Source organism: Protopterus annectens, chromosome 2.part0 (genome assembly GCF_019279795.1).
Source record: "Protopterus annectens isolate FY-2018-M chromosome 2.part0, PAN1.0, whole genome shotgun sequence".
Lineage (NCBI taxonomy): Eukaryota > Metazoa > Chordata > Ceratodontiformes > Protopteridae > Protopterus > Protopterus annectens.
In genome coordinates this window covers 556,983,767-556,995,880 of record NC_056728.1, presented here as the reverse complement: position 1 = coordinate 556,995,880, position 12,114 = coordinate 556,983,767, and positions in this window count along the sequence as shown.

The following is a 12,114-nucleotide window of genomic DNA, read 5'->3' as shown; positions in this document are numbered from 1 at the left end:
AGGAGTCCCAAAGTCATAGATGCTGAGCCTGTAAGGCAGCTTTCGACCCAACCACCCATTCTTGTTATGGGTGAGTCCACTATAAGAAAACAAAGTCAGCACTCCTGGAACCACACACTTCAGCAACTCAAGTAAATCCTTGTAGTAAATGGCAGCAAAACACTCTGGGAGCGGTAAAATCACTTTATTAAACCAAAATAACAAAGAGATAAGCGCTTTCATCAAGAACCTTCTCAACTTCATCAGATAAGAGCAAACCAAGAAAAACACTCAAGTACACTCTGCAAGAGCATTAATTAAGTAATAAACCAATCCCATCACACTGACTAAAAAGGACCTCCCTGAACTCATAAATATTCATGAAATGCAATCATAAAAGTATTCTTAAAAAGACACTCTTTAAAACCAGCATTTAAATGTCATTAACAAGTGCAAAAATGCTGAAAATAAATGTAAATACAAATACACACATAATGTATAAAATCTGTAAAATGGTGTTTATATAAAAATTAAAGTATATATAAAAATGTATATAAATATTTTTTATATTTTTTTATATATTTTAACTTTCCAATGCTTTTAGTTTTAACAGGCAAGCAATGGAGAGTGAATAATTTAATCCTGGCCATTGCCCCGCATTTAGATGAACCTGCCAAATTAATTCTTTCTTTTTTGACTCCACTGTAAGACATACTGATGTGCCTCTGACCAGGCAAGGAAAAAGTGATGGTTAGTTGCTTGTCTGATGCCAGGATCCATCAGATCAAGCATGCACTCAAGTCGTTGAAAAGCAAATACCAATATGATTCTGTCATAGCTCATGCTGGTGTCTGTATGAAGAGAGACATGATGGAGCTCTCAGACTATGTCTCCAAAGCAGGTATGAGCCTCACATTGAGCAGCATTCTACCCGGGTTAGGAACCTGTCCCTCCAGCCTGTTCTGTTTATTGTGGTAATGAGGTTTAGGTTCCTGGAGCATGTGGCATGGAGGGACTGGGATTTCATTAGGTGTAGCATATCTAGCTGCTCTGGGTCAGACATGGCTTTGTAGGTCAAGCAGAGATCGCTTCTAAGTAGGCGATAAGAGAATGAGTATAGCTGGAGTTTTTTGAGTCTGTCCTTGTAGGCATGTGTCTAAGACCTAAGATCCTCTTAGTGAGGTATTTTTGTGGCCTTTTCAGTTGTTGTAGGTGTCTAGTGAGGTACATACCAAACATAGTGCCATTTTTTAGGTAATGTCAACCTGATAAACTTACCAACATAACAAAACAAGCAAAGGAAAATATAAAGGTTTTACTGATCAATATTAGAAGCCTAAACAAGAAACTCCACTCCCTGCAATCCCTTCTCATCCCGGAGGACATTGACATCCATGTAGTGACTGAGATATAGTTTAAAATAGTAGTGAGTACTCCAACTGTGCAGGGCTCACATACCTTCAACACATTTAGACCAGCTACTGTGCAGGTGGGGGGCAGTTGGAAGTGTCTTAATCTACAAATAATAAAACAAAAAGCTCTGCCACACAGACAAAACTGGGTATGCTAACAAACTTGTACAAATACAGAAAAATAAAGCAATCCTGCACCATGGCTACCAAATATAAGCTTTTAATAAAACAAAACAGTAAAACCCCTTAGAAACATGCACATATCTCAGAAAGATGGTCACATATGCACTATTTCAGTTTTCTATTCATTTTGTCTGTATAAAAGGAAGGCTTCACATTGTTGACACAATGCAATGTAGAGTAAGTTCCTAGTGTAACAGGTACCAAATGCTGTGATGTAAAAATAATTTTTCTTAATTGGATGTATAAATCTTTTATATATATATATATATATATATATATATATATATATATATATATATATATGTATATATATATATATATATATATATACTTACAGTATTGACAACTATTGCATTTATATGTTCCTTTTCTACTACTGCTGATATGACACATGGTTTGTTTCTGTTCTTTATAACATAATTTATTCTTTAAATTACTACATCTGTTATAAACATAGGAAGGCTGTTCATATTCTGTGTCTTTAAACTGAGGTTTCTCTTGCGCCATGAATCAAATTTATGACCTGTTTCACAGTAGATGTATTCCTATTATAAGTTAATGTGCACCTGAGTTTAGAATTATGTTTTATACTTTTACTGTTTGTAGCACTTTGTAAAGTTTCTCTATTTTCTGAAAAAATAGGCTTAGCTTTATCACTTCTATTACTTATAATCTCTTGCTCTATAGCTGCCACTCTATGTTTATTATAACCCCTCTGGGCAAAAACTATTACCAAATTGCTCACTTGCATATTCATAACCTTGTCTTCTGCATTCAGTCTTGCTGTATGTACCATCTGATTCTTCACTATATTAAAGAATACATGTGGGGGGCACGCATGCTACTCTTGTATAGATATGAAATATTACTATAGTATGGTTTAGGATGATAGGACATAATGTAGGACATAATCAGTTTCCCATTTGTTTATAACAATGTTAGTATAGCTATTTGCCACAGGGGTGCCCTTTGCCACACAGTATGTTGTTTGTAATGCTGACCAATGAAAAGAAAAATATTGTTATTTAATACTATATCTAACAATGCACAAATAGCATTTGTATCTGCTGGTGTATAAATAGAATTTATATTGATAATCACGCACATATTCTACTCCTATGTCATTTGGTGTCATTGTGAAAAGGGAGTCTACGTCCAGTGTCACAAAATAACAGTCTACCGCATTGTTATTACAAGACCAACTAAATAGCTGTTATAAAAAAATCTGTGGAATCTTTAATAAAGGTAGTGGATATACTTAAGACTCTTTTTAATTTATTTTCTAATACTTGGATATCGGTTCGATTACCAAGCCTCAAACTATAGGCCTCAATGGTGGTTATGATAAAGATTTGTGTATCTTGGGGACCCCATATATTATTGGTATCTTAGGTGAGGTGTGTAATAATATTCCAAGATATCAAATGGTATCTTAACATTCAAATGCTTACTTTATATAACTGAAATTCACATTATTAATAATGATCACACCCTCCCTTCTATCAATAGGCAGATAGTCAACAGTTTTTAGCATCTGCAGCATCTTAGAGTAATAGTATTCTGCATCTAAAACAACTGCTCCACCCTTATCTGTACTCTTGATTACAATGTCAGTATTCAAAAACTGAAGAGTTAGTGGCCTTGTGTTATTCAAGAGATAAATTGTAGAAACATTTTTATGTGATGTCATAAAGTACTGATAAATATCATTTTCAACTGCCCTCTCAAAAGCAGTTATCAGAGGGTTACTCAGGGGAATAAACGTACTTGTTCTTTTGTTATAAATAGTAAACTCAAAGTCATTTGGTCAATTCAGTTACTTTAAATTTAAGTTCTGAGTAAATAATTTAATTTCCATAAGGGCGTTCAAAATATCTAAATTATTAGCTCGCACAAACAACAAGCCTTTGTTAAGCACAGCAAATTCATGGTCAGTGAGCTTGTATTTAGATAAGTTAAATATTGTACCCATTAAGGCCTGCTCTGACTCCATGTTTGGGTCACCATTCTGTCGGTTTGTTCCGATTCTGACCTCACTTGTTGTTTGACCTCCTTCTTTCTTGTGGCATTGGGTAAGGATCTGTTTGCAGAACAGGAAAATCCAGGTGATCTAAAGCTGAAATAAGTGTAGCATCCACAGTTGCCCACTCAGTCGCATGTTCTAATGTTGGGACTTCCTTAATTGCTGGCGTAACGTCACTGATGTTTACCTGTTGCTGAAAAGAGGTCTCTACCTCTCTGGTGAACCAATGATCATGACTGGACAAGGCAAAAACCTTCCCTACTTTGAAATCATGGAACTCTCTCCTCAACTTATGTGTTTTAGTATCAATGAGTCGGTTTTCAAAAGCAGTGAGTTTGTCAAGTGCTTCAGTGAATAAATTCAAATGAGAATTTAATTCAATATTGGTTAAAAGTTCATTATAAAACTGAATTATACTTGTTTTGAGCTCAGTCTTGATCGATATAAAATATCAGTTCATTGCTCCATGTACTGTATTGAGCATAGCTTGCCATTGCTGAAGCAGTTGTGGATAGTTGTCCTCAGTGTCTTAATCTACATCCAGAAGAGACTCATGTCAAGGATGGTATAACAGCATGGTGCTCTAGAGCTGCTTCATGTCCAGATAACCATCAGAAAGAATGTATGCCATATATTAGGCGTACAGCTCCATCTATGACACAAAAAAGCCACAGCACCTATCTACAGGAACTAGAATCACTCAGTATTAAACCCAATACCATTTTCATAAGTGATCTAAACTATCCAACTATAAAATGGGAAACCTACACCACAACTAGTGCACTAGTACAGAGATTCATGGATTTTGTCAATGCAAATGTCCTGGAACAATTAATCAGAGTACCTACTGGGGGAATAAACTCTTGACTCATCCTTACTAATATGGGCATTTTGTACTATCCCATGCATATCTTCCTCACTTGTTAGGCCTGACCATAAAGCAGCCTCCTTCAAAATAAAACTGAAACAAGAGATCCCTTCCACCCAAAGTACCTTTAGAAATTTCTTTAAGACAAACTACTTACTCCTAAGTGATACATTGGCAAGCTTCAAATCCCCACCAAACTCAGTTACCTCCACTGAATATGCAGAAATGTACACTACTACACTATACTAGCATGCAAACAGATGAGTATTTGCAGTTGTACTTCATAGAAACAAGTGCAGGTCAAACCCCAGAAACAAACCCACATGGTGGAACCATAATATCAATAAGCTTTATGATAAAAGGAAAAGAATTCTGACCAAAAGTAAGAAGTGTAATTCCCAGAATGTTAGACCCCTAAAATAAGCAAACAACTTAGGAACTTAATAAAATCCACCAAAGCCAAGTTTGAGGCTAAAATAGCTACCCAAGCACAACTCAATCACAAGGGATTTTTTAGTTATGTTCGTAATCTCAAAAGCACAACATACGAATATGCTGAGCTGAGTGTGAATGATGTTACCTATACTAAGGCTGAAGAAATACAGATATTACTGGTTGACGAGTTTATCTCTAACTTTACCCCTCTTGCCTCTCAAGATTTACCTGAAATTGGCTTGCCTCCAGCCAATACACAAAACCAAGTCCTAAATGTCCGATCAAAAACTAAAAATGCTGCATTGATGGATCCTGAAAATATCCCTGGATGCATATGAAATAGCATGAAGCATAATTTAGACACACCCCTCTCAGCACTGTTCAATCTCAGCCTCCATATAGGTTTTGTACAAAATGAATGGAGAACAACAACATTCATTCCCCTGCATAAGGGAGGACCTTTCTCAGACCCATGCAATTACAGACCCATAAGTCTGACCAACCTCATATGCAAAGCCACAGAAAGACTTATCATGGAATTAATCAATCAGGACATAGGGAGCCTCTAAACACTGGACCCGTCTCACTTTACATTCATCAAGGGTAGGTCATGCTTACTCAAACTGGTGGATTTTTTGAAAAAGTCACCGCAGTAATAGATGAAGGTAAAATGGTACACACCACAAACTTCAACATGGCCAAGGCTTTTGAAACAATTTCCCACTCAGGCATAGTAAAAAAAAGCTAAATAAACTGGGAATAACCCCTTATGAAACCAACTGGATTGCCAACTGGCTCAGAGATAGCATGCAGATAATGAAAACAGGGGAAGTTACCTTCACAAAGAGACCACTCACCAATGAGTCCCCAAGGGTTCTGTGCTGTGACCTATCTTGTATAGCATCTATTTTTCTGAAGTAAAAGTCAATACCATAGGGCTAGGGCTGACAAGTTTTCCAGATAACGGCAAGTTAGGAGCAGTCATTCAATCCCCAAATGACTTAGCCATCCTGCAGGAAGGTTTGTTACAAATAAATAACTGGTGTCAAAATCATGGACTGAAACTAAATGGCAAAAAATGCATTATTGTATATTTTGGGAAGTCATTGACTCTAGGGAACTATCACATTAACAATATGCCCCGAAGAGTTAACCCATTTTTGGGGGATTTGGGAACTTTTATAGACAGTGTCCTAACTTTTAACCAATATGTATCTATTGTTGTAAGAAAGTCCTTCTATATAGCACCGCTTATAATTAAAGGAATTGCTCCCAAATCTAGAGATATCATTGTTCCCCTTTACTCAGCCCTCACTAGGCCAATCATTGAATATAATGCCGCCCTTTGACATAAATCATCCAGACACATGCAGCACCTGGAATGGCCACAGAAATGCCTTACTATAATGATGCAAGCCATAAACAACATTTCCTACATGAATCAACTCAAAGCCTTATCAGTATCCTATAGACTGCTAAAGGTGATGTGTCTGGTGAACAATGCATCCTTTGACCCATTACTGATGGTTTTGCTGCACATCAGCAAGTCAAATGGCATCAGAAATATTTGGTCTAGGGATCTAAACCTCTTCTGCAACATTAACAGAACACAAAAACATTTATCCCTGTCTATATTCAAGCACAACTTAGATCTATGGATTGGATGCAGAATATTTACCCTAGGACTGCCCCCTGTACTATTAATGGACAGAGGCAGCTCCTAACTGTTTTATCCCATGTATGGTGGCCCCCCTCAAATTATCTGTGGTATGATCTCAGTTATTCTCATTAAGGGTAATATGTAATTATCGGCCATGGGATGGGTAAGGCCAATCTATAACCAAATGGGATATGTTATTTTGAGCACAAAAGGGGAAATTTGCAGGGCTTAAAATGGCCTGCAAGGGCAGCTAACCTAGTACTTACCTATGAACTTATCAATACATTTAAATGTAAAAAAAATGTCTTTTCAAACTTTCTTATAACTAAACAATATTCTTATACTTATGAACAATATACATATAGGCCTAACTACTTATTAAAAATACATATACTAAAAATAATAAACAGTAAACATAAAATAAAAAATAATCACCTTGCATCATTTAAGTTCAGTTTGAACAGACCTCAAAATTAATGATCCAGATTCTGTTCTTATTATCCAAAGACTGATGGTCCTTAAAGCACATTTTGTCAGTACCTGAGAAAACATATTTAGCAGTAGGATGGTACAGATTCTGATTTAAAAGAGCATTAAACATCATTCTGAGGTGAATGCAACTCAGATGTTCCCTAATCCTACATTTAAAGGTGTACAACATCTGCCCAACATTATAAAATATACAACAAAAGCAGGAAACCAGATATGTCAGTCAATCTGTATCATATGTAATCTAACAGTTAATATTCAAAATTATGTTACTATTTTTAATTGAAAAAGAACTGATTTGATGTATATGTATGCATACATTATAATGACCACATGATACAATCCCACCACCACAAAGGTGATTGAATAATTTCAGACATTAACGGGTGCTCATCTACAAAGTCTTTTTTTTATTTAAGCAAATTGGTAATTAGTATTTTGATAATGTTTTAACAGGTGCTAAAAGATATGTGTTGAATAAAGGTGTAAATTATGTTCCTTCAAAACTGGTTTCTGAATTTCATTTGGTTAGAATATAAACGTTTTGTGTAGGAAACTAAATCTCAAATATTAGTTTAAGGATAAAATGAATGAGGCAGATTAATAACTGTTAAAATTAAAAACATACCATACAACAAGTACAACTAAGTACAGTCCATTACAAAGGACTGAAATGTGCAGTATTTACAATTGCACTGCAAGACAGTTTTTCTTATTACATTATATATACATAATGTACACAGTTCAGCTATATAGCCACTCATACATTACTAGGATAATAGGTTCATAGGTAGGTACTAGGCTATCTGCCTGAAAGCATTTATAAGCCTAGCCAGAATGTGTTGGCTTTTGCCGCCCCCTTAGATTAGTTCCCTGTGCCTCTGTCCGGAAGAGCCATTGAAGTGATCCCTGGGGTAAACTTTCTTTTTTCCCATCCACTTGTCAAGGTTACTCTTGAAGAGGGTTAGCAAGCAGCTCTGCCTAATGTAGATTGGAATCTTGTTTCAGAGCAGGGGAAGTCTCTGGGACAGGAATCTATCCTTCCAGCAAGTCCTAGTTATTGTTGTGGTGAGGTTTAGATCCCTGGAGAGTGTGGCTCGAGGGGATATGGTTATCTTTAGGTGGAGCATGTCCATCAATTCTGGGCTGGACATGGTCTTGTATGTCAGGCAAAAATCACATCTGTCTAGGCAGTATGCAATCGAGTACAGCTGTAGTTTCTTCAGTCGAACTGCATAGGGCATCTGCTTGAAGCCAGTGATCCTCTTGGTGAGGTACTTCTGTGGTCTTTCCAGTTGTTGCAGGTGTCTTGTAAAGCACATCCCAAATGGGGCATTGTACTCTATGATGAGTCTGATGAGCGATGTGTAGAGGGGCCCAATGACCTCTTTCAATCTGGATGCAAACCCTTTTTTGATTAGGTGGGCCACATAGAAGGATTTTCTAACCACTTTGGCAATGTGATTATCAAAGGAGAGGTTACTATCTACTTGGGTCCCCAGATCCCTTATTACATCTTCCGTGTTTAGGGGGCTACCACCCATGTGGTAGTCTGTGGGTACTTTGTTTTTTCCAAAGGGGATGACTATGCACTTTTTGGCATTTAGCTTGAGGCCATGGTTTTGACACCAGGTATCTGTCTCAGTGAGACCTTTTTGGAGGATGTCTGTGTCAGCCATTGAGACAATTATAGCCCCTAGTTTGCAGTTGTCTGCGAACTTGGTCAGCCATAGTCCTCCTGTGCTTGCCTGTACCTCTGAGAAGTATATGCCGAACAGGAGGGGTCCTAGGACTGAGCCCTGGGGAATGCCACTTGTAACCGGTTTAGAGTCAGACCTAGCTCCCGCAACTCTTACCATGTGGGTTCTGTCCGTGAGTCAGTTGGCAACCCATCATAATACCTCAGTGGGGAATGGTGTCAAAGGCCTTTGCAAGGACTAGGTAGGCTGTGTGGACCACATTTCCCTCGTCTATAGCTTTGGTATCTGTCTCAAAGAAGTCCACCAGGTTTAAGAGGCATAATCTGCCCTTAACAAAGCTGAACTGGGTAGGGTCCAGTGTTTGGAGGTTCCCAATGTCTCTGTTAATGAGATCCATGATGATGCACTCCATAGCTTTGCAGACCAAGCTAGTCAGGCTTATAGGATGATAGTTCCTGGGGTCCTTTGTGGCTCCACCTTTGTGGAGCAGAATAACCATTGCTGTGCACCACACAGTGGGCATGTAGCCTGTGGAGAGGCTGAGTTTAAACAGTGTGTTTAGGTGAGGGGTTAATTCATCTTTGAGCTCGTGTAGGACGCAGCCTGGGACACCATCCGGTCCCATTGATGCTGTGTTGTTGGCTTTGGAGAGGGCTGTTTTAACCTGTGTCTCTGTGATTTTAGGGGCACTACATTCTTCTGGTATAGTTATGGCCCCTTTTGGGGGTGAGAGGGGGGTGTAGTTTGCACTGAACCTGTCTGCAGGATGTTGGCTATATCAGTCGGTTCAGTGTATTTTGTGCCATTCTGCACTAACTCTGAGCAGATCTGAGAATTGACACTTAGATTCTTGACATAGCTAAAGAATAAAATATAAAAATCCCTGATGCAGAGTAAATGGAGAAAATCCAAAGAAACAAAAATCCAGAGAAACAGTAAATCAATAGATATAGTTAATTTGTAAGCGCTTTCGCAATTAAAAAATTGCTTCATCAGACAACCATCACTAGACAAAAACTGTTTAAATAGTAACATATATACATTTTATCCAATCACATTTCTAAAAAGCCCTCCAAAACTAACCAATTAACCCTTAAAGAAAAAATACATTAAAGAAACAAAGAGCATTAAAAACACATATATTTATAAACATTCAGGTTACTTTTAATTTATGAAATATAAATGTTATAAACATTTTTTATAAAAATTTTCATAAAAAATCTTTATAAATTATAAGCTATCCCATCTGCCCAACATAGACTCATACTCTTTTTCCTTTGTGGTCTTCTGTATTTAAGGACAGGTTTAAGTGGGACACTATCATTAAGTCCGTACCCCCTATGCGCACCCAATCTAAGAATCCACTGCAACTCTATCATTTCAACCATGTTTGTCTTGTCCTCTATCCTACCATTGTCCCTTAATACATACAGGATAGCTAAAGAATGCCTTGTGGTTATCTTTGGAGTGCATGGCAATTTTTCTTTCGAAGCTAGCCATGGATGATTTTATGAGGGAACGTAGTTTCTTGCTGATACTGATCAGGGATGTCTTCCCTTCTTGGGATTTTACTCTTTTCTGTACTAGTTTCCTCCTTCTATTGTATAGCTTGCTTATGGCAGGGGTTCACCAGGCTGGTTTCCTTTTCTTGGAGGAGTGAGTCTTGGTTTTGTTTGGGATAGCATGATCCATGCATTCTTGTAGGTGTCCGTAGAGTTCATTAGTAAAGGATTTTGCAGCTTGGACAGCATTATCCTTTAGCATGGGGGCTTTGTGTTCCCACCTCGGTGTTAAGTAACGTGAAGTTTGCTTTTGAAAATTTTTTCACGGAGGTTTCTTTGACTGGGGGTGGTGGCAGAATGTGGATATCCAGAGTGATTAGTTTATGGTCAGATCTAACCAGCAAGGGGTTGACCTCCAGTATGGAATACTGGTTGCCCATGTTGGTGATGACCAGGTCCAATATTTTGTCACCTCTGGTGAGGGTGTTGACCAGTTGATCCACGGTGTTTGAATTTATAAATTCTAGGAAATGTTGGGCAAGGGAGTTTGTACTTGAGTAGTTCTCCCAGTTAATGTTTGGGTAATTGAAATCACCCAATATCAGGGTGTTTGGTAGGACCTTTATGTTTCCCAGTGTTTCCAGGAATGCAGAGTGGGGGTCCTGGGACATGGTGGGTGATCAGTAGCAAGCTATAATTTGAATAGCAGTTTTGCCCGTTGTTAGTTGCACATGGATGATCTCTGAAGCATCGTGCTGTGCCACTAACCAGGAGGTGTGGGTATCCTTGATGAATATGGATACTCCCCCGCCTTTTGTATTTTGGTCTGGATTTTGTGACCAAAATGTATGGTATGAGTTGTAGCCTGGTAGTGCTGGGGTGCTCTCCGGACCCTTAATCCAGGTTTCTGTTACTGCCATTATATCGATTTCCTCTATACTGAGGAGTGCCTCGAGTGCGTGCATTTTGAGGTTTAGACTTCTGGCACTGAGTAGCATTACCCTCAGTTATTTTGTTACTTGTGCTATTTACGGTGGTGGGTTTGTCTTTTGAGCCTTACCTAAAAAAGGCACTATGGGGGGTGGCAAGTGCCTTGACCAGTATTCAAAAGCCTAAGGTTGACAGGTGCAAGCCGTCTCTAGGGAAGCAGCGTGGCTTGTCGAGCATGTCATCCCAGGCTGACAGACACTCAATCCCCTTTGAATGACACCAGAAGCTTAGCCAATTGTTGAAATTGATCATTTTTTTCTCTATACTGTGGTATCATTCTTGGTGAGGGCAGGATGCTACTCAGGGTCAGGGTCATACCAGCCTGCGCTACATGATCAGAGAGCTCCTCCATGTCTCTTTTCATGTAGTCCAGGGAGGTACAGCTCAGGTCATTCACACCAACATGGACAATGACAGAGTCATATTTGTACTTGTTCTGGACTGACCTGAGTGCTTGTGTTATGTGTCAGATCCTGGCACCCGACAGGCAACTAACAGTAACCTTCTCCTTGTTCAGCCTAGTGAGTGGGACATCAGTGTGCCTGACTATAGAGTCACCTGTTACTAGTGTGTTGGGTATGTTATTTTGCCTTAAGGGCTGTGATTGCATGGCACACTGGTTTTGTGAAGTATGTGTTTCATGGTTTGTGTTGGGGGGTGGAGGTTGCTTGAATGTCTTCTTCGGAGGTCTCTGTTCCTTTTGCAGATTTTTATTTAGTGCCCCTGAGTATGTTTTCATGTATTTATGTGTGTTTTTTTACCTGTGCTGGTTTCATAGGTCTATGTGAGACTGGTGGTGTGATGCAAGTAATTCCCTTCTCCTCTTGACTGCCTGGTCCAGTCTTGGGTTAAGAGAGCTTAGCCTCCAGTTTG